At 44.6% G+C, this 27617-nt stretch overlaps 13 non-coding genes and 1 pseudogene across 13 annotated transcripts; all 14 read right to left on the reverse strand.

Moving 5' to 3' along the window:
• Positions 1 to 4539: 4539 nt before the first annotated feature.
• LOC141186471 (U2 spliceosomal RNA) lies at positions 4540 to 4730 on the reverse strand. The gene has a single exon (XR_012260746.1). It is a non-coding gene; the product is annotated as a U2 spliceosomal RNA (small nuclear RNA).
• A 1128-nt stretch (positions 4731 to 5858) lies between these two features.
• LOC141185352 (U2 spliceosomal RNA) lies at positions 5859 to 6049 on the reverse strand. The gene has a single exon (XR_012260023.1). It is a non-coding gene; the product is annotated as a U2 spliceosomal RNA (small nuclear RNA).
• Positions 6050 to 7168: 1119 nt separating this feature from the next.
• On the reverse strand, positions 7169 to 7359 carry LOC141186472 (U2 spliceosomal RNA). The gene has a single exon (XR_012260747.1). It is a non-coding gene; the product is annotated as a U2 spliceosomal RNA (small nuclear RNA).
• A 1124-nt stretch (positions 7360 to 8483) lies between these two features.
• On the reverse strand, positions 8484 to 8667 carry LOC141185832 (U2 spliceosomal RNA). The gene has a single exon (XR_012260438.1). It is a non-coding gene; the product is annotated as a U2 spliceosomal RNA (small nuclear RNA).
• Positions 8668 to 14973: 6306 nt separating this feature from the next.
• On the reverse strand, positions 14974 to 15164 carry LOC141185018 (U2 spliceosomal RNA). The gene has a single exon (XR_012259719.1). It is a non-coding gene; the product is annotated as a U2 spliceosomal RNA (small nuclear RNA).
• A 1125-nt stretch (positions 15165 to 16289) lies between these two features.
• On the reverse strand, positions 16290 to 16480 carry LOC141191346 (U2 spliceosomal RNA). Its single transcript, XR_012265343.1, has one exon. It is a non-coding gene; the product is annotated as a U2 spliceosomal RNA (small nuclear RNA).
• A 1120-nt stretch (positions 16481 to 17600) lies between these two features.
• Positions 17601 to 17791, reverse strand: LOC141184121 (U2 spliceosomal RNA). The gene has a single exon (XR_012258906.1). It is a non-coding gene; the product is annotated as a U2 spliceosomal RNA (small nuclear RNA).
• Positions 17792 to 18911: 1120 nt separating this feature from the next.
• LOC141186473 (U2 spliceosomal RNA) lies at positions 18912 to 19102 on the reverse strand. Its single transcript, XR_012260748.1, has one exon. It is a non-coding gene; the product is annotated as a U2 spliceosomal RNA (small nuclear RNA).
• A 1120-nt stretch (positions 19103 to 20222) lies between these two features.
• Positions 20223 to 20413, reverse strand: LOC141186474 (U2 spliceosomal RNA). Its single transcript, XR_012260749.1, has one exon. It is a non-coding gene; the product is annotated as a U2 spliceosomal RNA (small nuclear RNA).
• Positions 20414 to 21532: 1119 nt separating this feature from the next.
• On the reverse strand, positions 21533 to 21723 carry LOC141186475 (U2 spliceosomal RNA). Its single transcript, XR_012260750.1, has one exon. It is a non-coding gene; the product is annotated as a U2 spliceosomal RNA (small nuclear RNA).
• Positions 21724 to 22844: 1121 nt separating this feature from the next.
• LOC141186476 (U2 spliceosomal RNA) lies at positions 22845 to 23035 on the reverse strand. Its single transcript, XR_012260751.1, has one exon. It is a non-coding gene; the product is annotated as a U2 spliceosomal RNA (small nuclear RNA).
• A 1117-nt stretch (positions 23036 to 24152) lies between these two features.
• LOC141186477 (U2 spliceosomal RNA) lies at positions 24153 to 24343 on the reverse strand. Its single transcript, XR_012260752.1, has one exon. It is a non-coding gene; the product is annotated as a U2 spliceosomal RNA (small nuclear RNA).
• A 1120-nt stretch (positions 24344 to 25463) lies between these two features.
• On the reverse strand, positions 25464 to 25649 carry LOC141185874 (U2 spliceosomal RNA). The gene has a single exon (XR_012260471.1). It is a non-coding gene; the product is annotated as a U2 spliceosomal RNA (small nuclear RNA).
• Positions 25650 to 26438: 789 nt separating this feature from the next.
• LOC141186191 (U2 spliceosomal RNA) lies at positions 26439 to 26530 on the reverse strand (annotated as a pseudogene).
• Between the last annotated feature and the right edge of the window lie 1087 nt (positions 26531 to 27617).

Genomic DNA, 27617 nt, shown 5'->3' on the forward strand with positions numbered 1-27617 from the left:
CTTTATGTATCACCTTTTTCAACCGATTTGCACAGATCTTAGCCATAATTTTGTAATCACTATTTAAAAGAGTTATCGGCCTCCAGTTTTTAAGATCCGTTTTGTCACCTTTTTTGTATAGTAGTGATACCTCACCTTTCTTCCATGAGTTGAGTAAAACCTTATTATTAAAAACTTCGGAAAACAAATTAAACAAATCATCTTTTAAAATATCATAAAAACTTATATAAAACTCTATGGGGATACCATCAGGGCCCGGCACTTTACCATTTTTAAAACTCTTCATGGTTTCTAAAATCTCTTCCTCACATAGAGGTTGGGATAAAAAACTTTGGGCATCAGCATCTAGGGTGGACTTGATCTCCCCCAGGAAAGTGTGTATTAAATCATGGTCTATAGTTTTTACATTAAAAAGATCATTAAAATAGACATTTACCTTATCCAATATAACGTTGATATTATTATCTCCATCTATGTTATCAATTATTGTTTTCGCCTGTTTGTTTTTCTTAAAAAAATACCTGGAACAAGTCTCATCCTCTTCTACGTGTTTTACCTTTGAACGAAAAATCAGTTCTTTTCCTTTTTGTTCCAACCACTTTGAAATTTCTCCTTTAAGACTCAATATATCATTACCTACATCCAGACCATTGTCTTTGAATTTGTACAATGTCTGTAACCTGATATTAAGAAAATTATAGATCTCAAACTTTTCTTTAGCTTTTTGTATGCTTTTCTTTATAAAGAAATCTTTAATGCTTATTTTCATTCTATCCCACCAGGAGCTAAAAGAAATATTGGGGTTTTTCCTTTTTCTACAGTTTACATAAAACTCAATAAAATCCGATAAAATTTGTGGATCTTTTAAAAGGGACACATTCAATTTCCAAGATTTCTTACCACATTTCTTCTTTCCATTAATCCTCACTCTAAAAGATAAAACCTTGTGATCTGAGAGAATATTAGTTAAAACTTCACATTTCACTGGCAGTATTTTTTCTGAACCTAAAACAAAATCTATCCTGGAGCTACATGTAGAATTGCTCCAGGTGAAACCAGCGTCTATAGGGCTATCCTTGTTACATTCTTTATACACATCAGTTAATTTACAATCATTTATAATATTGCTTAACATTCCAGACGTTTTGTCATAATTTCTACTCACGGAACCGGAGCGTCGGCTTTCGCCTTTTAAAATACAATTAAAATCACCTGCCAGGATAAAAGGTTCAGAAATGTTAATAAATAAAGGTAAAATTTCCAGCATATCAGCCCTTTCATTTTTATCAGGTGACCCATAAAAATTTAAAAACTGCCATCTTGTCCCATCAATAAAAGCCTTAACTAAAAGAATACGACCCGGTAAAATATCTTGGATAAAATCAATAGACACATTTCCCTTAAAAAGTATAGCTACCCCGGCTGATCCGGTTGCATTTGATCCAGACCAGACCGATGGACCATGTTTCCACTCTTCCTTATATTTTTTGTAAGAAATCTTATGAGGGATATGACATTCTTGTAAAAAGAAAACAGAAGCTGTAAAACAAGTTAAAAAATGTAAAACAGTAGCTCTTCTGGTCTTGGATCCTATGCCTCTCACATTGAGGGAAACACCACTAATGTCAGCCATCATAGCAAATGGTTAGGAAGAAACAAAAACTGGACTTTACCTATCCGATGGACGGATCAGACCACTTGGACTTTCACCAACGCCCTCTTCTGAATCCACCGTTATCAAAGAGTCTTCATCATCGGAGAAGGAACATTCACTTAAATTAAGACCCGACGCTACTGGGGTGTAGCTCGGAAGGATATTGTGAGAAAGGTTACACTGGGTCTCCATAGGCTGACCATTTAGGTCCTCGTCAGGTGGGTCTCCGAGAGGCTCCGCACTCCCCTGCTGACCCGCAGAGGGTCGTAACACAGGGGCAGGCTGCGCACATGGCGGAGCCTCAGAGTCCCTGGAGGCAGCCAGGTTCGGGGCCCCACCTGGGGCAGCAGAGCCCCGGGACCTCGGGATTCCAGAGTCTACACCCCCGTGAGGGGATGTATCCATCTCCTCCCTATTAGCCACCTCCACGGAACCATTCTTTTTCTTATTATGAGACCTCACCAAGTGCCACGTACCGCCCTCGCTCTCGTGAGACCCAGTGGGAATTTTGGGCTCGGTGTCAGCCTTTTGGCGCTCTTTTTTGGCCTTACCGACCGCCCCTTTATGATCTTTCTCAGCCTTCCTTTTAGCCTCCTTATGGTCTTTCAGCCAGCTCCTGGGCTCCTGTGAGTTACCTGTCATTGACTCGGAGGGATTGTTACTAGTCGAAGCGCCCTTATCACCTCCCGAGGCTCCAGGTTGTTGTTCCTCCTCCTGAGGGGTGGTCTGATTGGCCCGTCCATTCCCGGATGTCTTGGACTTCTCCTTTTGTTTTTGTTCATCCTCTCTGAACCTGTGAGGGCAAGAAAAATAGAAATGACCAGGTGTCCGACAAAAAGAGCATTTTTTTTCATTTGGGCACTCCTTTGTGTCATGTTCAGTACTGGCACAATTTCTACAAGTGGCACCACAACTATCCTTAGAGTGCCCATAGAGACCACAATACCTACAGAAAAGTGGCATTCCTGAGAAAAAAAAATCCCCATTAGTTTGCCCTATTTTAAATCGAGCTGGAGGAAGTCTCACACCTCCAGGGAATTTAGGGTCTCTTTCACATTTTACTAAAAACTTCCATTTTGAGGTCCAGATGTTAAACTCATTCAACACTTTCCCAATCAATTTCACACTTTTAAAATAAACTGACAAAAAGGAAATAACCTCTGGTGCTGTTATGAAGGGTGAGAAGATTTTCACAACCACCATTTTTACCTCATCCAGGACGTGCTCGATGATCTGAATCCCTTTTAGACCAGGGCTATTTTCTACCGACTTAACTCTGGACAAAACATCTTTGAAAATACCTTCGCCAGTAAAGGTTACATCATAATCTCCACGTCGAGGATAATCCTGGATAGAAAGGATTTCGTTGGTTCTGACGTGGAGCAGTTTCTCAAGCACGTCCTGGACTACATATCCCAGATTCCGCATATCGGAACCACCAGCCGTAAAGTGGACCCTTATAGTGTTCTTAAGCCTCGCATATAGAGGCACGAGGTTGGGGTCAACCTCCATGGTATGGCGCAACAAAATGCAAATTGCAACCGCCTGCAATCTGCGCCTTCAGAGCTTTGAGATAAAGCACCTGAAGGCTGGGGGATCGCTGCCCGTTACCCTAGGACTAATCCCTCTCCCTAATAGCAGCAGGCAGGTGAAGCCCACCGAAGTGGACGATCCTGCCAGGCCAAGGAGAGGGGTACCTGAGTGCCCTTCAACTGAAACCTCCTGCTGTGAAGCACTTGGTCTCAGCCAAAAGGCCGAGAAGCGATAACCAGAATTGGTTTCCGACTACGGTGCCACCCAAGGATTCTGAAAAGTCCATTTGTGGAGATGGCCACCTGGACTCCCGTTAAGAAGACATGCTGTCAACCTCTAGATCCCTCACATGCCTGCACTTTTCGGCTTGCTGCTGCTGCAATCCACGCGTTTTAGATCTGCATAACTCCACCTCTTTTAGCACAGTACCCTCAACCCCCGGCTGTTCCCACCCGCCTCAACACCGTTGGAAGGGAGGAGAACCAATTAAGGCGGGGGGGGGTGGAACGAGCAGCTGTCTACCCTTAGCAGGAGGGTTGCTGATTAATTACCTCTCCTGCTGCTGCTGCTGCTGGCTGTCCAGCAGCAGACTGAAGGTGGCTGCTGCTGTGCGCAGGTATATAAAGGCTCAGAGCCTATTATGACACGCGCAGCCAGCGTTCCATTGCCACATTCCGTCTACTGCAGGCGGGATACCTGGATGGCTGAATGTCACTGAGAAGCTCACAGAGACCGCCATAAGCAACAGTTTAAAAGAATGCCACAGACTAATCAACCAAACTTTTTGGGTTGGTTTCTCTTTTATAGTCTGCAGGCATTAAAAGAAAGAAGTCAGTGTTCCAGCAGAGGGAGACAACGTTTCAGAAAAGGCATTGTAGCAAACCAAAAAAGAAATTTTAAGCGCAGCAGAGTAACCAGCTCACATACCTGTTAGCTCAGGTGAGTTTAAAAGGCTGCTGTTGATAACAAGGGCATTTGCTAAATAGATGGTGTGTGTGCAACAATATACTGAAAGGTCAATTATATTGTGCAGCTTATCTCACCACCTGTAGTTATTTAGGTGAAAGCTCCAAAATGCTTGCCTAATATGTCTGTTTATCCAAAAGGAAGTATAGAGGGAGAGCTAGATAGATAGCATTGCATTACATTACATTACATGGCAATGCAATGCACAGTTGCTGAAGTTGAACCAAAATGAGCTTGTCATCTGGCTTCTGCAACTTTTAACATGAAAAATCCAATGAGGAGAAGAAAAGCAAAGCCAAAGAGTCCATCCCAAAATCCGACAAACAAGCAAAATGAACAAAAAGCATTGAATTCAATTCTTTCTGATTTTAGAAACTGCATTAAAGAAGGGGTGCACCGGTCCTGGAGATACTGCAATACCAGGTCAATGCGTGGAGTGGACAGAGCAAGCTCTTTTTCCATCTCCCTGTTCTAAAAATCCATTTAATATATGGTCCCCAGATAGGGGACGTATCAGATATTAAACTGATAAGAACAGATACTACACTTGATCTTAGCCAAAAGGCCGAGAAGCGATAACCAGAATTGGTTTCCGACTACGGTGCCACCCAAGGATTCTGAAAAGTCCATTTGTGGAGATGGCCACCTGGACTCCCGTTAAGAAGACATGCTGTCAACCTCTAGATCCCTCACATGCCTGCACTTTTTGGCTTGCTGCTGCTGCAATCCACGCGTTTTAGATCTGCATAACTCCACCTCTTTTAGCACAGTACCCTCAACCCCCGGCTGTTCCCACCCGCCTCAACACCGTTGGAAGGGAGGAGAACCAATTAAGGCGGGGGGGGGGGGGGGGGGTGGAACGAGCAGCTGTCTACCCTTAGCAGGAGGGTTGCTGATTAATTACCTCTCCTGCTGCTGCTGCTGCTGGCTGTCCAGCAGCAGACTGAAGGTGGCTGCTGCTGTGCGCAGGTATATAAAGGCTCAGAGCCTATTATGACACGCGCAGCCAGCGTTCCATTGCCACATTCCGTCTACTGCAGGCGGGTTACCTGGATGGCTGAATGTCACTGAGAAGCTCACAGAGACCGCCATAAGCAACAGTTTAAAAGAATGCCACAGACTAATCAACCAAACTTTTTGGGTTGGTTTCTCTTTTATAGTCTGCAGGCATTAAATGAAAGAAGTCAGTGTTCCAGCAGAGGGAGACAATGTTTCAGAAAAGGCATTGTAGCAAACCAAAAAATAAATTTTAAGCGCAGCAGAGTAACCAGCTCACATACCTGTTAGCTCAGGTGAGTTTAAAAGGCTGCTGTTGATAACAAGGGCATTTGCTAAATAGATGGTGTGTGTGCAACAATATACTGAAAGGTCAATTATATTGTGCAGCTTATCTCACCACCTGTAGTTATTTAGGTGAAAGCTCCAAAATGCTTGCCTAATATGTCTGTTTATCCAAAAGTAAGTATAGAGGGAGAGCTAGATAGATAGCATTGCATTACATTACATTACATGGCAATGCAATGCACAGTTGCTGAAGTTGAACCAAAATGAGCTTGTCATCTGGCTTCTGCAACTTTTAACATGAAAAATCCAATGAGGAGAAGAAAAGCAAAGCCAAAGAGTCCATCCCAAAATCCGACAAACAAGCAAAATGAACAAAAAGCATTGAATTCAATTCTTTCTGATTTTAGAAACTGCATTAAAGAAGGGGTGCACCGGTCCTGGAGATACTGCAATACCAGGTCAATGCGTGGAGTGGACAGAGCAAGCTCTCTTTCCATCTCCCTGTTCTAAAAATCCATTTAATATATGGTCCCCAGATAGGGGACGTATCAGATATTAAACTGATAAGAAAAGATACTACACTTGATCTTAGCCAAAAGGCCGAGAAGCGATAACCAGAATTGGTTTCCGACTACGGTGCCACCCAAGGATTCTGAAAAGTCCATTTGTGGAGATGGCCACCTGGACTCCCGTTAAGAAGACATGCTGTCAACCTCTAGATCCCTCACATGCCTGCACTTTTCGGCTTGCTGCTGCTGCAATCCACGCGTTTTAGATCTGCATAACTCCACCTCTTTTAGCACAGTACCCTCAACCCCCGGCTGTTCCCACCCGCCTCAACACCGTTGGAAGGGAGGAGAACCAATTAAGGCGGGGGGGGGTGGAACGAGCAGCTGTCTACCCTTAGCAGGAGGGTTGCTGATTAATTACCTCTCCTGCTGCTGCTGCTGCTGGCTGTCCAGCAGCAGACTGAAGGTGGCTGCTGCTGTGCGCAGGTATATAAAGGCTCAGAGCCTATTATGACACGCGCAGCCAGCGTTCCATTGCCACATTCCGTCTACTGCAGGCGGGATACCTGGATGGCTGAATGTCACTGAGAAGCTCACAGAGACCGCCATAAGCAACAGTTTAAAAGAATGCCACAGACTAATCAACCAAACTTTTTGGGTTGGTTTCTCTTTTATAGTCTGCAGGCATTAAATGAAAGAAGTCAGTGTTCCAGCAGAGGGAGACAACGTTTCAGAAAAGGCATTGTAGCAAACCAAAAAAGAAATTTTAAGCGCAGCAGAGTAACCAGCTCACATACCTGTTAGCTCAGGTGAGTTTAAAAGGCTGCTGTTGATAACAAGGGCATTTGCTAAATAGATGGTGTGTGTGCAACAATATACTGAAAGGTCAATTATATTGTGCAGCTTATCTCACCACCTGTAGTTATTTAGGTGAAAGCTCCAAAATGCTTGCCTAATATGTCTGTTTATCCAAAAGGAAGTATAGAGGGAGAGCTAGATAGATAGCATTGCATTACATTACATTACATGGCAATGCAATGCACAGTTGCTGAAGTTGAACCAAAATGAGCTTGTCATCTGGCTTCTGCAACTTTTAACATGAAAAATCCAATGAGGAGAAGAAAAGCAAAGCCAAAGAGTCCATCCCAAAATCCGACAAACAAGCAAAATGAACAAAAAGCATTGAATTCAATTCTTTCTGATTTTAGAAACTGCATTAAAGAAGGGGTGCACCGGTCCTGGAGATACTGCAATACCAGGTCAATGCGTGGAGTGGACAGAGCAAGCTCTTTTTCCATCTCCCTGTTCTAAAAATCCATTTAATATATGGTCCCCAGATAGGGGACGTATCAGATATTAAACTGATAAGAACAGATACTACACTTGATCTTAGCCAAAAGGCCGAGAAGCGATAACCAGAATTGGTTTCCGACTACGGTGCCACCCAAGGATTCTGAAAAGTCCATTTGTGGAGATGGCCACCTGGACTCCCGTTAAGAAGACATGCTGTCAACCTCTAGATCCCTCACATGCCTGCACTTTTCGGCTTGCTGCTGCTGCAATCCACGCGTTTTAGATCTGCATAACTCCACCTCTTTTAGCACAGTACCCTCAACCCCCGGCTGTTCCCACCCGCCTCAACACCGTTGGAAGGGAGGAGAACCAATTAAGGCGGGGGGGGGGGTGGAACGAGCAGCTGTCTACCCTTAGCAGGAGGGTTGCTGATTAATTACCTCTCCTGCTGCTGCTGCTGCTGCTGGCTGTCCAGCAGCAGACTGAAGGTGGCTGCTGCTGTGCGCAGGTATATAAAGGCTCAGAGCCTATTATGACACGCGCAGCCAGCGTTCCATTGCCACATTCCGTCTACTGCAGGCGGGATACCTGGATGGCTGAATGTCACTGAGAAGCTCACAGAGACCGCCATAAGCAACAGTTTAAAAGAATGCCACAGACTAATCAACCAAACTTTTTGGGTTGGTTTCTCTTTTATAGTCTGCAGGCATTAAATGAAAGAAGTCAGTGTTCCAGCAGAGGGAGACAACGTTTCAGAAAAGGCATTGTAGCAAACCAAAAAAGAAATTTTAAGCGCAGCAGAGTAACCAGCTCACATACCTGTTAGCTCAGGTGAGTTTAAAAGGCTGCTGTTGATAACAAGGGCATTTGCTAAATATATGGTGTGTGTGCAACAATATACTGAAAGGTCAATTATATTGTGCAGCTTATCTCACCACCTGTAGTTATTTAGGTGAAAGCTCCAAAATGCTTGCCTAATATGTCTGTTTATCCAAAAGGAAGTATAGAGGGAGAGCTAGATAGATAGCATTGCATTACATTACATTACATGGCAATGCAATGCACAGTTGCTGAAGTTGAACCAAAATGAGCTTGTCATCTGGCTTCTGCAACTTTTAACATGAAAAATCCAATGAGGAGAAGAAAAGCAAAGCCAAAGAGTCCATCCCAAAATCCGACAAACAAGCAAAATGAACAAAAAGCATTGAATTCAATTCTTTCTGATTTTAGAAACTGCATTAAAGAAGGGGTGCACCGGTCCTGGAGATACTGCAATACCAGGTCAATGCGTGGAGTGGACAGAGCAAGCTCTTTTTCCATCTCCCTGTTCTAAAAATCCATTTAATATATGGTCCCCAGATAGGGGACGTATCAGATATTAAACTGATAAGAACAGATAAGGTTTCAACATAATTTTATTGTACATAAGTCAGATTACAAGACAATCAATGCGAAACCTTTCAAGTACAAAAAAACCCATAAAAACATTTGACAATTATACATTACAGAGAATAATCAATATAAAATAGAATTCCACATATAAAAGCACCATCTACGGTTCGCTTCCTTCTTGCCCATATCTTTTACATTTTTTAAATAATAAACATACATTTCACTAAAAGCCAGTTTAATACAATCAAGCACAGAAATAAAATCACGATTAAACAATAAAATATTCCTTGCTTTCCAAATTGCATTCTTGGCACAGTTTATTATACACCAGCAGATTTCAGATTGGTATGCAGTAGGGCAATTAAAAAGTCCGTATAAAACATATTCATAATAAAAGTCCTTTAAACCGCAAACCCACTTTAAAAGAATCCCAAATTTCCCCCAGAGTTCTTGTGCAAAGGTGCAGTTCCAAAAAAGGTGCATAACGGTCTCATCACAATGGCAAGAGTCTCTTGGGCATTTTGCCCGTGCCACCAGGCCTCTCCGGTGTTGGAATTCTCTGGTTGGGAGGCACTGGTGGACGGACATCCAGGCAAGGTCTTTATGGACATTGGCGAGGAACTTCCCGAAGACATTCCTCCACACACGTTTGGATCTGTTCCATGAGTAGTTGCAAACTGGGGATGTCTCTTCTTCTCTCCTCAAATGGACAAATAGCTTCTTCCGGTCCAGAAGGATGTCAGCTCCAAGGTCTTTTAAATTATGAGTCTTTGCAACTTTTTCTAAAATAATAAGGTGCTTTGGTGGACACAATAAAACAGGCGCTGATAAGGATGGCCTAAACCATCTCTTAAAGATAAAACCACACGTGTATTTTAAAAACAGGCCAAAAGTAGTATCAGACTTAAAAGCTTTAAAACAAAAACAGAAAAAATTTACATATAAAAACAGGCGAAGATCGGGAACATCTTTTCCTCCATTCTGCTTTCTCTTATACATTTCTGATCGTTTAAGCTTTTCCATTTTAGAGCCCCATATAAACATAAAAATACAACGAGTTAGTTTTTTTAGCATTAAGTCAGAGGGAGGATACACCATGGCAATATATAAAATCATAGGTAATAAATCAGATTTAATAACAAGGACTTTCCCTTCGATCGAAAGATTCCTCAGGGTCCAAAAGGAAAGTTTCTTTGCCATTTTATCTTGAACCTCTCCCCAACTCACAAGCCCATCATTATTTGCATCAAATACAACCCCTAAAATTTTCACATTGTCATATTTCACATTAACAGTCGGTAAGTCATTTCTATCCCAGGCACCCATAATCAAACACTCAGTTTTATTAAAATTCATTTTAAAACCAGAAGCTTGACTAAAAAGATTGGTGCACAATACTACTCTCCGGAGTGAAGCAGGATCAGTGCAAATAGCCGTCACGTCATCCATATATCCAAGCACTTTAACCTGAGCCCCTCCCCCTCCTGGGACAGGAACCCCCCGGACTACCTTGTCTTTCCGGATCATGCATAAAAGGGGTTCCATAGCGCAAATAAACAGAATTGGGGATAATGGACATCCCTGCTTCACTCCGGATTCCAGTGGGATAAAATCAGTTAAAAAACCATTGACAGAGATTTGTGAAAACATATTATTATATAAACTCTTAATGCGAGATAAAAACCAGTCTGGGATTGCCATTTGTTTTAAAACTTTAAAAAGATATTCATGAGAAACCCTGTCAAACGCTTTCTCGAAGTCTAGCGCCAACAGGGCCAGCCCTTGATCCCTGTCTTTACTGTACCATAATACGTCTCTGATCGCATTTAGGGTCTCTGTAATACTCCTCCCTGGTACACCACATACTTGTTCGGGTTGTATTAACACATTAATAACAGTTTTAAAACGACATGCAATAATCTTAGCTAAAGCCTTGTAATCCATGTTAAGGAGGGTGATAGGTCTCCAATTTTTGAGGTCGTCCCGAGCGCCCTTCTTCTTGTATATTAAGGACACTATCCCCCTCCTCCATGACTTGGGTAACTTATCACACAAAAAAACCTCTTTAAAAAGTGCTAAAAGATCCTCTTTTAAAATATCCCAAAAGGATAAATAAAATTCCACAGGAAGGCCATCAGCTCCTGGGGCTTTCCCTCTTGAAAAACTTTTAAAAACACTAAAAAGTTCTTCTAAAGTAATATCTTTTGTTAAAAACCCCTGATCTGCAGAATTTAGCCTAAAATCCAGGACATTAAGAGCATCTTGTAAAAACACATTATTAACACTTTTTTTGCTAAAAAGGTTTCTATAAAAATTAAAAGCTACCCTCTTCATACCTTGTATTGTGCTATCTCCATCTAGGCAGGTAATCGTTTCTTTCCTCTCCACCACTTTTTTGAAAAAGAAACGTGTACACTTTTCCCCTTCTTCTAAAAATTGCACCTTAGAATTAAATATTATTTCCTTCCCTTTTTGTTCAAGGTATGACTGTATCTCATTTTTAAGGCTTACAATATCATCATGCACCTCTAAGCCTATCTCTTTGAATTTAAGGAGAGTCTGCAGTCTAGTATTCAAATTTGCATAGCCCTGCTTCTTCTGCCTCGCCTTCCTCTTCCCAGCCCTGATAAAAAAATGTTGGATCTTGTCTTTAATCCCTTCCCACCAGGACAGCATTTTAAAATATGGGGGTTTGAGCTGCCTCCATTGTTGGTACTTTTTGATAAAATCTGACCTTACCAGGGGGTCTTCCAATAGGTGTACCCCCAGGCGCCACAACCCTCTATTCACCTTTAGTTCCCCCTGGTATTCTATCTCTAATTTTAATATGTTATGGTCAGAAAATAAATTAGGAATTAAAACAAAATATACAGGGCTAAAAGTTTCAGATAAAAAGATAAAATCGATCCTGGAGGTCACTCCCCGACCGGACCACGTAAATCCCGGGTCCGTCGGCGATAGCGACCTCCAGGCATCGCGCAACTTAAAATCTGTCTGCAAATTACTTAATAAAAAACATGATTTATCTAATTTACGGATTGGGTCACCTCCTCCTCGGCGCTCATTTACACTGAGGCAATTAAAGTCCCCAGCTACCAAAAGAGGAGATGACCCTACACAGAACAACGGTAAAATCTCAAACAATTGTATCCGCTCTTGTTTATCTGGAGGGGCATACACATTTATAACACGAAAGTTAAAATTATTAAAACATAAATGTACTAATATAGCTCTGCCGGGCACAATCTCAGTGACAGAGGAGATTATAAAAGCATTACCTCGGCAGAGCAGACCCACACCAGCTGATTTATTCTCATTAGAGCCGGACCAAATGGAGGGCCCTAGTTTCCAGTCTTTCTTTAGCTCATTATACCGTAGTCCGTGTTGCAGACCGCATTCCTGTAGGAAACAAATATCAAAGTCTAATGTTTTGAAAAAATCAAAGAGAGCAGCCCTGCGGACAGGGCTCTTTAAAGATCTCACATTGAGTGAGAGACACTTAATAGATGGCATTTGTGTCATGGGGGAGGGGAGTCATCCATTATATCCCCTGCAGACCCCGTCAAGCTCTCGAGTGTTGAGGAGAAGCAGAGAATATTCTGGGGGTCCGAACCGGATATCGGATACCCGGAGGAACCGGGTTGCCATATATCGTCCCTGGCAAGGCACACATCAGGCGAGTCTGGATTAAATGCCGGAGGATCGTCCGCTCTCAACTTTTTGCCACACGGCTCAATCACGTCGCTCGTGCAGTCATCCTCCGCTATTGCTGTGTGGCCTCTCACTTCCTGAAGACTCTCCAGGTCAGACATGAAAACCTCACCATCATTGCCACCTGCTGGACAAAGAACCGTGGTCTGCTGGCACGAGTCCCTAGGTATGTCTGGGGTCTTCGACACAGAGCCCCCCACCGCCAACTCATTGGGGGCGCCCTGCTCCAACACACCAGGGACCATCGACGCAGTGGTCTTCTCCCTGACGGGAGAGTCCCTCTGCTCCGGTCTTTGGGTGGTCCGCCCTCCGCCCTTTTTCTGGGACTTCGCCACAGGAGGCTCTCCACGGGGGAGACCCGACTCCTGCTCCATCCTCTCCGTCTCCTTCCTCGCGCCCTTGACCTTCTCCGCCACCTCCTCTGTTGTGGAAACAGAAGGACGAGGCTCAGGTCCTTTACTGGTCTCCGGAACACGAACTGGTCCTTCCCGTGGCATAGGTCCTCCAGCAGCTTCCGCATATGTTCGGGTCTTGGTCTTCAGTGGGCACTCCCGAAATATATGGCCGTCCACGCCACAAAGGTTGCAAGAATCCTTATGGGGGCAATCCTTAAATAAATGTCCTAGTAGACCACAGTTATTACAACGGAATGCCTTGGACTCTGCACAATTGCTCTGGACATGCCCCATTTTCCCACAATTTCGACAGTACATAGGCATGCCAGCATAAAATAAATACCCCCGACTTTTCCCGATAGTGATAGTAGAGGGGGGGTGATGTGTTCCTCCATAGCCCTGGGGATCCTTCCGCAACCGCACAAGAAACCTCCGCTTCCCACCCCAGAAGCCAACAGAGTTCTTCACAGGCCCAATGTATCTCACCTCATCACAGTGACGGCTCAAACAGGTTTGGATGTCCTGCCTCTCCACAAAAGGGTTGGGAAAATACGTTGTTATTTGTACCTCCTCATGGACGAAAAGCAGGGAAAACACCAGGCCATCCATCTCATCTCTCCAACCATGCTCGTTCACCTTCTGGACCAACTGTTGGCAGCATCCTTGGTTCTTAAAAGTGATGGTATAAATACCTTTGAGTTCATTGTCCTGGAAGCAAAAGATGTCATCTCTGTCGAACTCCAGGATCCCAAGGAGGATGGTATTGCAGACGAAGCGGATACCTTTCTGCTCTCTGAAACTTTCCAAGACCTCGATACGGATTGTGTTCCTCATCCGGGGCTCTCCCGATGCAAAAGAAATTGTAGCAGGCATCCTTCCACGAAAGCGTACCAACTACAGAAGAAAAGAAAAAAGGCGTGAGCCTTTTTAAGGGATCGCAACACGTTGTAAGGGGACTAAGCCAGCTCCCTAATAGCAGCAGGGGGGTGAAGCCCCACCGTAAGGTGGGACGATCCCCCCAGGCCAAGGAGCCGAGTACCCCAAACACCTATCAGCCAAGACCAGATGCAATGCCTAAACACCACACCCAATCTTAGCCAAAAGGCCGAGAAGCGATAACCAGAATTGGTTTCCGACTACGGTGCCACCCAAGGATTCTGAAAAGTCCATTTGTGGAGATGGCCACCTGGACTCCCGTTAAGAAGACATGCTGTCAACCTCTAGATCCCTCACATGCCTGCACTTTTCGGCTTGCTGCTGCTGCAATCCATGCGTTTTAGATCTGCATAACTCCACCTCTTTTAGCACAGTACCCTCAACCCCCGGCTGTTCCCACCCGCCTCAACACCGTTGGAAGGGAGGAGAACCAATTAAGGCGGGGGGGGGTGGAACGAGCAGCTGTCTACCCTTAGCAGGAGGGTTGCTGATTAATTACCTCTCCTGCTGCTGCTGCTGCTGGCTGTCCAGCAGCAGATTGAAGGTGGCTGCTGCTGTGCGCAGGTATATAAAGGCTCAGTGCCTATTATGACACGCGCAGCCAGCGTTCCATTGCCACATTCCGTCTACTGCAGGCGGGATACCTGGATGGCTGAATGTCACTGAGAAGCTCACAGAGACCGCCATAAGCAACAGTTTAAAAGAATGCCACAGACTAATCAACCAAACTTTTTGGGTTGGTTTCTCTTTTATAGTCTGCAGGCATTAAATGAAAGAAGTCAGTGTTCCAGCAGAGGGAGACAACGTTTCAGAAAAGGCATTGTAGCAAACCAAAAAAGAAATTTTAAGCGCAGCAGAGTAACCAGCTCACATACCTGTTAGCTCAGGTGAGTTTAAAAGGCTGCTGTTGATAACAAGGGCATTTGCTAAATAGATGGTGTGTGTGCAACAATATACTGAAAGGTCAATTATATTGTGCAGCTTATCTCACCACCTGTAGTTATTTAGGTGAAAGCTCCAAAATGCTTGCCTAATATGTCTGTTTATCCAAAAGGAAGTATAGAGGGAGAGCTAGATAGATAGCATTGCATTACATTACATTACATGGCAATGCAATGCACAGTTGCTGAAGTTGAACCAAAATGAGCTTGTCATCTGGCTTCTGCAACTTTTAACATGAAAAATCCAATGAGGAGAAGAAAAGCAAAGCCAAAGAGTCCATCCCAAAATCCGACAAACAAACAAAATGAACAAAAAGCATTGAATTCAATTCTTTCTGATTTTAGAAACTGCATTAAAGAAGGGGTGCACCGGTCCTGGAGATACTGCAATACCAGGTCAATGCGTGGAGTGGACAGAGCAAGCTCTTTTTCCATCTCCCTGTTCTAAAAATCCATTTAATATATGGTCCCCAGATAGGGGTCGTATCAGATATTAAACTGATAAGAACAGATACTACACTTGATCTTAGCCAAAAGGCCGAGAAGCGATAACCAGAATTGGTTTCCGACTACGGTGCCACCCAAGGATTCTGAAAAGTCCATTTGTGGAGATGGCCACCTGGACTCCCGTTAAGAAGACATGCTGTCAACCTCTAGATCCCTCACATGCCTGCACTTTTCGGCTTGCTGCTGCTGCAATCCACGCGTTTTAGATCTGCATAACTCCACCTCTTTTAGCACAGTACCCTCAACCCCCGGCTGTTCCCACCCGCCTCAACACCGTTGGAAGGGAGGAGAACCAATTAAGGCGGGGGGGGGGGGGGGTGGAACGAGCAGCTGTCTACCCTTAGCAGGAGGGTTTCTGATTAATTACCTCTCCTGCTGCTGCTGCTGCTGGCTGTCCAGCAGCAGACTGAAGGTGGCTGCTGCTGTGCGCAGGTATATAAAGGCTCAGAGCCTATTATGACACGCGCAGCCAGCGTTCCATTGCCACATTCCGTCTACTGCAGGCGGGATACCTGGATGGCTGAATGTCACTGAGATGCTCACAGAGACCGCCATAAGCAACAGTTTAAAAGAATGCCACAGACTAATCAACCAAACTTTTTGGGTTGGTTTCTCTTTTATAGTCTGCAGGCATTAAATGAAAGAAGTCAGTGTTCCAGCAGAGGGAGACAACGTTTCAGAAAAGGCATTGTAGCAAACCAAAAAAGAAATTTTAAGCGCAGCAGAGTAACCAGCTCACATACCTGTTAGCTCAGGTGAGTTTAAAAGGCTGCTGTTGATAACAAGGGCATTTGCTAAATAGATGGTGTGTGTGCAACAATATACTGAAAGGTCAATTATATTGTGCAGCTTATCTCACCACCTGTAGTTATTTAGGTGAAAGCTCCAAAATGCTTGCCTAATATGTCTGTTTATCCAAAAGGAAGTATAGAGGGAGAGCTAGATAGATAGCATTGCATTACATTACATTACATGGCAATGCAATGCACAGTTGCTGAAGTTGAACCAAAATGAGCTTGTCATCTGGCTTCTGCAACTTTTAACATGAAAAATCCAATGAGGAGAAGAAAAGCAAAGCCAAAGAGTCCATCCCAAAATCCGACAAACAAGCAAAATGAACAAAAAGCATTGAATTCAATTCTTTCTGATTTTAGAAACTGCATTAAAGAAGGGGTGCACCGGTCCTGGAGATACTGCAATACCAGGTCAATGCGTGGAGTGGACAGAGCAAGCTCTTTTTCCATCTCCCTGTTCTAAAAATCCATTTAATATATGGTCCCCAGATAGGGGACGTATCAGATATTAAACTGATAAGAACAGATACTACACTTGATCTTAGCCAAAAGGCCGAGAAGTGATAACCAGAATTGGTTTCCGACTACGGTGCCACCCAAGGATTCTGAAAAGTCCATTTGTGGAGATGGCCACCTGGACTCCCGTTAAGAAGACATGCTGTCAACCTCTAGATCCCTCACATGCCTGCACTTTTCGGCTTGCTGCTGCTGCAATCCACGCGTTTTAGATCTGCATAACTCAACCTCTTTTAGCACAGTACCCTCAACCCCCGGCTGTTCCCACCCGCCTCAACACCGTTGGAAGGGAGGAGAACCAATTAAGGCGGGGGGGGGGTGGAACGAGCAGCTGTCTACCCTTAGCAGGAGGGTTGCTGATTAATTACCTCTCCTGCTGCTGCTGCTGCTGGCTGTCCAGCAGCAGACTGAAGGTGGCTGCTGCTGTGCGCAGGTATATAAAGGCTCAGAGCCTATTATGACACGCGCAGCCAGCGTTCCATTGCCACATTCCGTCTACTGCAGGCGGGATACCTGGATGGCTGAATGTCACTGAGAAGCTCACAGAGACCGCCATAAGCAACAGTTTAAAAGAATGCCACAGACTAATCAACCAAACTTTTTGGGTTGGTTTCTCTTTTATAGTCTGCAGGCATTAAAAGAAAGAAGTCAGTGTTCCAGCAGAGGGAGACAACGTTTCAGAAAAGGCATTGTAGCAAACCAAAAAAGAAATTTTAAGCGCAGCAGAGTAACCAGCTCACATACCTGTTAGCTCAGGTGAGTTTAAAAGGCTGCTGTTGATAACAAGGGCATTTGCTAAATAGATGGTGTGTGTGCAACAATATACTGAAAGGTCAATTATATTGTGCAGCTTATCTCACCACCTGTAGTTATTTAGGTGAAAGCTCCAAAATGCTTGCCTAATATGTCTGTTTATCCAAAAGGAAGTATAGAGGGAGAGCTAGATAGATAGCATTGCATTACATTACATTACATGGCAATGCAATGCACAGTTGCTGAAGTTGAACCAAAATGAGCTTGTCATCTGGCTTCTGCAACTTTTAACATGAAAAATCCAATGAGGAGAAGAAAAGCAAAGCCAAAGAGTCCATCCCAAAATCCGACAAACAAGCAAAATGAACAAAAAGCATTGAATTCAATTCTTTCTGATTTTAGAAACTGCATTAAAGAAGGGGTGCACCGGTCCTGGAGATACTGCAACACCAGGTCAATGCGTGGAGTGGACAGAGCAAGCTCTTTTTCCATCTCCCTGTTCTAAAAATCCATTTAATATATGGTCCCCAGATAGGGGACGTATCAGATATTAAACTGATAAGAACAGATACTACACTTGATCTTAGCCAAAAGGCCGAGAAGCGATAACCAGAATTGGTTTCCGACTACGGTGCCACCCAAGGATTCTGAAAAGTCCATTTGTGGAGATGGCCACCTGGACTCCCGTTAAGAAGACATGCTGTCAACCTCTAGATCCCTCACATGCCTGCACTTTTCGGCTTGCTGCTGCTGCAATCCACGCGTTTTAGATCTGCATAACGCCACCTCTTTTAGCACAGTACCCTCAACCCCCGGCTGTTCCCACCCGCCTCAACACCGTTGGAAGGGAGGAGAACCAATTAAGGCGGGGGGGGGGTGGAACGAGCAGCTGTCTACCCTTAGCAGGAGGGTTGCTGATTAATTACCTCTCCTGCTGCTGCTGCTGCTGGCTGTCCAGCAGCAGACTGAAGGTGGCTGCTGCTGTGCGCAGGTATATAAAGGCTCAGAGCCTATTATGACACGCGCAGCCAGTGTTCCATTGCCACATTCCGTCTACTGCAGGCGGGATACCTGGATGGCTGAATGTCACTGAGAAGCTCACAGAGACCGCCATAAGCAACAGTTTAAAAGAATGCCACAGACTAATCAACCAAACTTTTTGGGTTGGTTTCTCTTTTATAGTCTGCAGGCATTAAATGAAAGAAGTCAGTGTTCCAGCAGAGGGAGACAACGTTTCAGAAAAGGCATTGTAGCAAACCAAAAAAGAAATTTTAAGCGCAGCAGAGTAACCAGCTCACATACCTGTTAGCTCAGGTGAGTTTAAAAGGCTGCTGTTGATAACAAGGGCATTTGCTAAATAGATGGTGTGTGTGCAACAATATACTGAAAGGTCAATTATATTGTGCAGCTTATCTCACCACCTGTAGTTATTTAGGTGAAAGCTCCAAAATGCTTGCCTAATATGTCTGTTTATCCAAAAGGAAGTATAGAGGGAGAGCTAGATAGATAGCATTGCATTACATTACATTACATGGCAATGCAATGCACAGTTGCTGAAGTTGAACCAAAATGAGCTTGTCATCTGGCTTCTGCAACTTTTAACATGAAAAATCCAATGAGGAGAAGAAAAGCAAAGCCAAAGAGTCCATCCCAAAATCCGACAAACAAGCAAAATGAACAAAAAGCATTGAATTCAATTCTTTCTGATTTTAGAAACTGCATTAAAGAAGGGGTGCACCGGTCCTGGAGATACTGCAATACCAGGTCAATGCGTGGAGTGGACAGAGCAAGCTCTTTTTCCATCTCCCTGTTCTAAAAATCCATTTAATATATGGTCCCCAGATAGGGGACGTATCAGATATTAAACTGATAAGAACAGATACTACACTTGATCTTAGCCAAAAGGCCGAGAAGCGATAACCAGAATTGGTTTCCGACTACGGTGCCACCCAAGGATTCTGAAAAGTCCATTTGTGGAGATGGCCACCTGGACTCCCGTTAAGAAGACATGCTGTCAACCTCTAGATCCCTCACATGCCTGCACTTTTCGGCTTGCTGCTGCTGCAATCCACGCGTTTTAGATCTGCATAACTCCACCTCTTTTAGCACAGTACCCTCAACCCCCGGCTGTTCCCACCCGCCTCAACACCGTTGGAAGGGAGGAGAACCAATTAAGGCGGGGGGGGGGTGGAACGAGCAGCTGTCTACCCTTAGCAGGAGGGTTGCTGATTAATTACCTCTCCTGCTGCTGCTGCTGCTGGCTGTCCAGCAGCAGACTGAAGGTGGCTGCTGCTGTGCGCAGGTATATAAAGGCTCAGAGCCTATTATGACACGCGCAGCCAGCGTTCCATTGCCACATTCCGTCTACTGCAGGCGGGATACCTGGATGGCTGAATGTCACTGAGAAGCTCACAGAGACCGCCATAAGCAACAGTTTAAAAGAATGCCACAGACTAATCAACCAAACTTTTTGGGTTGGTTTCTCTTTTATAGTCTGCAGGCATTAAATGAAAGAAGTCAGTGTTCCAGCAGAGGGAGACAACGTTTCAGAAAAGGCATTGTAGCAAACCAAAAAAGAAATTTTAAGCGCAGCAGAGTAACCAGCTCACATACCTGTTAGCTCAGGTGAGTTTAAAAGGCTGCTGTTGATAACAAGGGCATTTGCTAAATAGATGGTGTGTGTGCAACAATATACTGAAAGGTCAATTATATTGTGCAGCTTATCTCACCACCTGTAGTTATTTAGGTGAAAGCTCCAAAATGCTTGCCTAATATGTCTGTTTATCCAAAAGGAAGTATAGAGGGAGAGCTAGATAGATAGCATTGCATTACATTACATTACATGGCAATGCAATGCACAGTTGCTGAAGTTGAACCAAAATGAGCTTGTCATCTGGCTTCTGCAACTTTTAACATGAAAAATCCAATGAGGAGAAGAAAAGCAAAGCCAAAGAGTCCATCCCAAAATCCGACAAACAAGCAAAATGAACAAAAAGCATTGAATTCAATTCTTTCTGATTTTAGAAACTGCATTAAAGAAGGGGTGCACCGGTCCTGGAGATACTGCAATACCAGGTCAATGCGTGGAGTGGACAGAGCAAGCTCTTTTTCCATCTCCCTGTTCTAAAAATCCATTTAATATATGGTCCCCAGATAGGGGACGTATCAGATATTAAACTGATAAGAACAGATACTACACTTGATCTTAGCCAAAAGGCCGAGAAGCGATAACCAGAATTGGTTTCCGACTACGGTGCCACCCAAGGATTCTGAAAAGTCCATTTGTGGAGATGGCCACCTGGACTCCCGTTAAGAAGACATGCTGTCAACCTCTAGATCCCTCACATGCCTGCACTTTTCGGCTTGCTGCTGCTGCAATCCACGCGTTTTAGATCTGCATAACTCCACCTCTTTTAGCACAGTACCCTCAACCCCCGGCTGTTCCCACCCGCCTCAACACCGTTGGAAGGGAGGAGAACCAATTAAGGCGGGGGGGGGGGGTGGAACGAGCAGCTGTCTACCCTTAGCAGGAGGGTTGCTGATTAATTACCTCTCCTGCTGCTGCTGCTGCTGGCTGTCCAGCAGCAGACTGAAGGTGGCTGCTGCTGTGCGCAGGTATATAAAGGCTCAGAGCCTATTATGACACGCGCAGCCAGCGTTCCATTGCCACATTCCGTCTACTGCAGGCGGGATACCTGGATGGCTGAATGTCACTGAGAAGCTCACAGAGACCGCCATAAGCAACAGTTTAAAAGAATGCCACAGACTAATCAACCAAACTTTTTGGGTTGGTTTCTCTTTTATAGTCTGCAGGCATTAAATGAAAGAAGTCAGTGTTCCAGCAGAGGGAGACGTTTCAGAAAAGGCATTGTAGCAAACCAAAAAAGAAATTTTAAGCGCAGCAGAGTAACCAGCTCACATACCTGTTAGCTCAGGTGAGTTTAAAAGGCTGCTGTTGATAACAAGGGCATTTGCTAAATAGATGGTGTGTGTGCAACAATATACTGAAAGGTCAATTATATTGTGCAGCTTATCTCACCACCTGTAGTTATTTAGGTGAAAGCTCCAAAATGCTTGCCTAATATGTCTGTTTATCCAAAAGGAAGTATAGAGGGAGAGCTAGATAGATAGCATTGCATTACATTACATTACATGGCAATGCAATGCACAGTTGCTGAAGTTGAACCAAAATGAGCTTGTCATCTGGCTTCTGCAACTTTTAACATGAAAAATCCAATGAGGAGAAGAAAAGCAAAGCCAAAGAGTCCATCCCAAAATCCGACAAACAAGCAAAATGAACAAAAAGCATTGAATTCAATTCTTTCTGATTTTAGAAACTGCATTAAAGAAGGGGTGCACCGGTCCTGGAGATACTGCAATACCAGGTCAATGCGTGGAGTGGACAGAGCAAGCTCTTTTTCCATCTCCCTGTTCTAAAAATCCATTTAATATATGGTCCCCAGATAGGGGACGTATCAGATATTAAACTGATAAGAACAGATACTACACTTGATCTTAGCCAAAAGGCCGAGAAGCGATAACCAGAATTGGTTTCCGACTACGGTGCCACCCAAGGATTCTGAAAAGTCCATTTGTGGAGATGGCCACCTGGACTCCCGTTAAGAAGACATGCTGTCAACCTCTAGATCCCTCACATGCCTGCACTTTTCGGCTTGCTGCTGCTGCAATCCACGCGTTTTAGATCTGCATAACTCCACCTCTTTTAGCACAGTACCCTCAACCCCCGGCTGTTCCCACCCGCCTCAACACCGTTGGAAGGGAGGAGAACCAATTAAGGCGGGGGGTGGGGTGGAACGAGCAGCTGTCTACCCTTAGCAGGAGGGTTGCTGATTAATTACCTCTCCTGCTGCTGCTGCTGCTGGTTGTCCAGCAGCAGACTGAAGGTGGCTGCTGCTCTGCGCAGGTATATAAAGGCTCAGAGCCTATTATGACACGCGCAGCCAGTGTTCCATTGCCACATTCCGTCTACTGCAGGCGGGATACCTGGATGGCTGAATGTCACTGAGAAGCTCACAGAGACCGCCATAAGCAACAGTTTAAAAGAATGCCACAGACTAATCAACCAAACTTTTTGGGTTGGTTTCTCTTTTATAGTCTGCAGGCATTAAATGAAAGAAGTCAGTGTTCCAGCAGAGGGAGACAACGTTTCAGAAAAGGCATTGTAGCAAACCAAAAAAGAAATTTTAAGCGCAGCAGAGTAACCAGCTCACATACCTGTTAGCTCAGGTGAGTTTAAAAGGCTGCTGTTGATAACAAGGGCATTTGCTAAATAGATGGTGTGTGTGCAACAATATACTGAAAGGTCAATTATATTGTGCAGCTTATCTCACCACCTGTAGTTATTTAGGTGAAAGCTCCAAAATGCTTGCCTAATATGTCTGTTTATCCAAAAGGAAGTATAGAGGGAGAGCTAGATAGATAGCATTGCATTACATTACATTACATGGCAATGCAATGCACAGTTGCTGAAGTTGAACCAAAATGAGCTTGTCATCTGGCTTCTGCAACTTTTAACATGAAAAATCCAATGAGGAGAAGAAAAGCAAAGCCAAAGAGTCCATCCCAAAATCCGACAAACAAGCAAAATGAACAAAAAGCATTGAATTCAATTCTTTCTGATTTTAGAAACTGCATTAAAGAAGGGGTGCACCGGTCCTGGAGATACTGCAATACCAGGTCAATGCGTGGAGTGGACAGAGCAAGCTCTTTTTCCATCTCCCTGTTCTAAAAATCCATTTAATATATGGTCCCCAGATAGGGGACGTATCAGATATTAAACTGATAAGAACAGATACTACACTTGATCTTAGCCAAAAGGCCGAGAAGCGATAACCAGAATTGGTTTCCGACTACGGTGCCACCCAAGGATTCTGAAAAGTCCATTTGTGGAGATGGCCACCTGGACTCCCGTTAAGAAGACATGCTGTCAACCTCTAGATCCCTCACATGCCTGCACTTTTCGGCTTGCTGCTGCTGCAATCCACGCGTTTTAGATCTGCATAACTCCACCTCTTTTAGCACAGTACCCTCAACCCCCGGCTGTTCCCACCCGCCTCAACACCGTTGGAAGGGAGGAGAACCAATTAAGGCGGGGGGGGGGTGGAACGAGCAGCTGTCTACCCTTAGCAGGAGGGTTGCTGATTAATTACCTCTCCTGCTGCTGCTGCTGCTGGCTGTCCAGCAGCAGACTGAAGGTGGCTGCTGCTGTGCGCAGGTATATAAAGGCTCAGAGCCTATTATGACACGCGCAGCCAGCGTTCCATTGCCACATTCCGTCTACTGCAGGCGGGATACCTGGATGGCTGAATGTCACTGAGAAGCTCACAGAGACCGCCATAAGCAACAGTTTAAAAGAATGCCACAGACTAATCAACCAAACTTTTTGGGTTGGTTTCTCTTTTATAGTCTGCAGGCATTAAATGAAAGAAGTCAGTGTTCCAGCAGAGGGAGACGTTTCAGAAAAGGCATTGTAGCAAACCAAAAAAGAAATTTTAAGCGCAGCAGAGTAACCAGCTCACATACCTGTTAGCTCAGGTGAGTTTAAAAGGCTGCTGTTGATAACAAGGGCATTTGCTAAATAGATGGTGTGTGTGCAAAAATATACTGAAAGGTCAATTATATTGTGCAGCTTATCTCACCACCTGTAGTTATTTAGGTGAAAGCTCCAAAATGCTTGCCTAATATGTCTGTTTATCCAAAAGGAAGTATAGAGGGAGAGCTAGATAGATAGCATTGCATTACATTACATTACATGGCAATGCAATGCACAGTTGCTGAAGTTGAACCAAAATGAGCTTGTCATCTGGCTTCTGCAACTTTTAACATGAAAAATCCAATGAGGAGAAGAAAAGCAAAGCCAAAGAGTCCATCCCAAAATCCGACAAACAAGCAAAATGAACAAAAAGCATTGAATTCAATTCTTTCTGATTTTAGAAACTGCATTAAAGAAGGGGTGCACCGGTCCTGGAGATACTGCAATACCAGGTCAATGCGTGGAGTGGACAGAGCAAGCTCTTTTTCCATCTCCCTGTTCTAAAAATCCATTTAATATATGGTCCCCAGATAGGGGACGTATCAGATATTAAACTGATAAGAACAGATACTACACTTGATCTTAGCCAAAAGGCCGAGAAGCGATAACCAGAATTGGTTTCCGACTACGGTGCCACCCAAGGATTCTGAAAAGTCCATTTGTGGAGATGGCCACCTGGACTCCCGTTAAGAAGACATGCTGTCAACCTCTAGATCCCTCACATGCCTGCACTTTTCGACTTGCTGCTGCTGCAATCCACGCGTTTTAGATCTGCATAACTCCACCTCTTTTAGCACAGTACCCTCAACCCCCGGCTGTTCCCACCCGCCTCAACACCGTTGGAAGGGAGGAGAACCAATTAAGGCGGGGGGGGGGTGGAACGAGCAGCTGTCTACCCTTAGCAGGAGGGTTGCTGATTAATTACCTCTCCTGCTGCTGCTGCTGCTGGCTGTCCAGCAGCAGACTGAAGGTGGCTGCTGCTGTGCGCAGGTATATAAAGGCTCAGAGCCTATTATGACATGCGCAGCCAGCGTTCCATTGCCACATTCCGTCTACTGCAGGCGGGATACCTGGATGGCTGAATGTCACTGAGAAGCTCACAGAGACCGCCATAAGCAACAGTTTAAAAGAATGCCACAGACTAATCAACCAAACTTTTTGGGTTGGTTTCTCTTTTATAGTCTGCAGGCATTAAATGAAAGAAGTCAGTGTTCCAGCAGAGGGAGACAACGTTTCAGAAAAGGCATTGTAGCAAACCAAAAAAGAAATTTTAAGCGCAGCAGAGTAACCAGCTCACATACCTGTTAGCTCAGGTGAGTTTAAAAGGCTGCTATTGATAACAAGGGCATTTGCTAAATAGATGGTGTGTGTGCAACAATATACTGAAAGGTCAATTATATTGTGCAGCTTATCTCACCACCTGTAGTTATTTAGGTGAAAGCTCCAAAATGCTTGCCTAATATGTCTGTTTATCCAAAAGGAAGTATAGAGGGAGAGCTAGATAGATAGCATTGCATTACATTACATTACATGGCAATGCAATGCACAGTTGCTGAAGTTGAACCAAAATGAGCTTGTCATCTGGCTTCTGCAACTTTTAACATGAAAAATCCAATGAGGAGAAGAAAAGCAAAGCCAAAGAGTCCATCCCAAAATCCGACAAACAAGCAAAATGAACAAAAAGCATTGAATTCAATTCTTTCTGATTTTAGAAACTGCATTAAAGAAGGGGTGCACCGGTCCTGGAGATACTGCAATACCAGGTCAATGCGTGGAGTGGACAGAGCAAGCTCTTTTTCCATCTCCCTGTTCTAAAAATCCATTTAATATATGGTCCCCAGATAGGGGACGTATCAGATATTAAACTGATAAGAACAGATTTTTTTTTTTTTTATCGAAAGCCCGAATTCGTGTACAAAACCCGAGTGCGCTTAAAAAAGTGACAAGTGCCACAAAAAAAGTGCACTAGGATGCTGGTCTTCTTGAAACCCTCTCCAAAAGGAGAAGGGTCCCCCAAACCATTCCCCGTCCCTCCGAGCCAAAAGGCCACAGCGAGGAACAGGGACAAAAAGCCACCTCCAGCCGAAGCCAGAGGCGACCCAATCTTACCCCCAGCACCTGCCCGAGTTCTCACCCGAGCAAGGCACTGGGAGCCAAAGACTGTGCTCCCCTCCCGGAAGAGGGGAGCCAACAACGCTCTCCTCCCGAAAGAGGAGAGCCAGGGGGGTTCAGGGGGGAGCGGAACCTGATGGCCACACACTCCCCCCCTAGACCTGCCAAGAGAGGAACCCGTAAGGGAACCGCATCCCGACAAAATCCTAGTAGGACGTGACACACGTGAATAAGTGGACACACAGTGACAAAGAAATTAAATAAATAGTGAAGGTTTCACAGTATAATACTGCCCGGACCTTCGACCGGGAATTGAAAAATTCCCCATCCTAAGGCCAGAAGGCCCGGAATAAGGGTGTGTGCGAAGAAAGAAAATTTGAAGTGCTTGTGCAAATGTGCCATAAACTCAAGTGGGGTTCCCAATCCCAGTGAGTTAAGGCACCCCAGGGTCACCATTCCTGGGGCACTTCACACTTCGGGCTTTCGATCTTCCCCGGCCCAATGGCGTCGATCCTGGGGGGCCATGCTTTCCACCAGATGACTATATTAGCCACCTGGCGTACTAACAAGCGCCTAAACCCCAGTGTGCATAATGTATCAATCTACTAGGGCGGCCAACATCCAAAACCGCCTTTTCGAAAGATACTACACTTGATCTTAGCCAAAAGGCCGAGAAGCGATAACCAGAATTGGTTTCCGACTACGGTGCCACCCAAGGATTCTGAAAAGTCCATTTGTGGAGATGGCCACCTGGACTCCCGTTAAGAAGACATGCTGTCAACCTCTAGATCCCTCACATGCCTGCACTTTTCGGCTTGCTGCTGCTGCAATCCACGCGTTTTAGATCTGCATAACTCCACCTCTTTTAGCACAGTACCCTCAACCCCCGGCTGTTCCCACCCGCCTCAACACCGTTGGAAGGGAGGAGAACCAATTAAGGCGGGGGGGGGTGGAACGAGCAGCTGTCTACCCTTAGCAGGAGGGTTGCTGATTAATTACCTCTCCTGCTGCTGCTGCTGCTGGCTGTCCAGCAGCAGACTGAAGGTGGCTGCTGCTGTGCGCAGGTATATAAAGGCTCAGAGCCTATTATGACACGCGCAGCCAGCGTTCCATTGCCACATTCCGTCTACTGCAGGCGGGATACCTGGATGGCTGAATGTCACTGAGAAGCTCACAGAGACCGCCATAAGCAACAGTTTAAAAGAATGCCACAGACTAATCAACCAAACTTTTTGGGTTGGTTTCTCTTTTATAGTCTGCAGGCATTAAATGAAAGAAGTCAGTGTTCCAGCAGAGGGAGACAACGTTTCAGAAAAGGCATTGTAGCAAACCAAAAAAGAAATTTTAAGCGCAGCAGAGTAACCAGCTCACATACCTGTTAGCTCAGGTGAGTTTAAAAGGCTGCTGTTGATAACAAGGGCATTTGCTAAATAGATGGTGTGTGTGCAACAATATACTGAAAGGTCAATTATATTGTGCAGCTTATCTCACCACCTGTAGTTATTTAGGTGAAAGCTCCAAAATGCTTGCCTAATATGTCTGTTTATCCAAAAGGAAGTATAGAGGGAGAGCTAGATAGATAGCATTGCATTACATTACATTACATGGCAATGCAATGCACAGTTGCTGAAGTTGAACCAAAATGAGCTTGTCATCTGGCTTCTGCAACTTTTAACATGAAAAATCCAATGAGGAGAAGAAAAGCAAAGCCAAAGAGTCCATCCCAAAATCCGACAAACAAGCAAAATGAACAAAAAGCATTGAATTC

The sequence above is a fragment of the Phyllobates terribilis genome, unplaced genomic scaffold (assembly GCF_046119375.1).
Source record: "Phyllobates terribilis strain yellow unplaced genomic scaffold, ASM4611937v1 Scaffold_40__1_contigs__length_11209783, whole genome shotgun sequence".
Classification (NCBI taxonomy): domain Eukaryota; kingdom Metazoa; phylum Chordata; class Amphibia; order Anura; family Dendrobatidae; genus Phyllobates; species Phyllobates terribilis.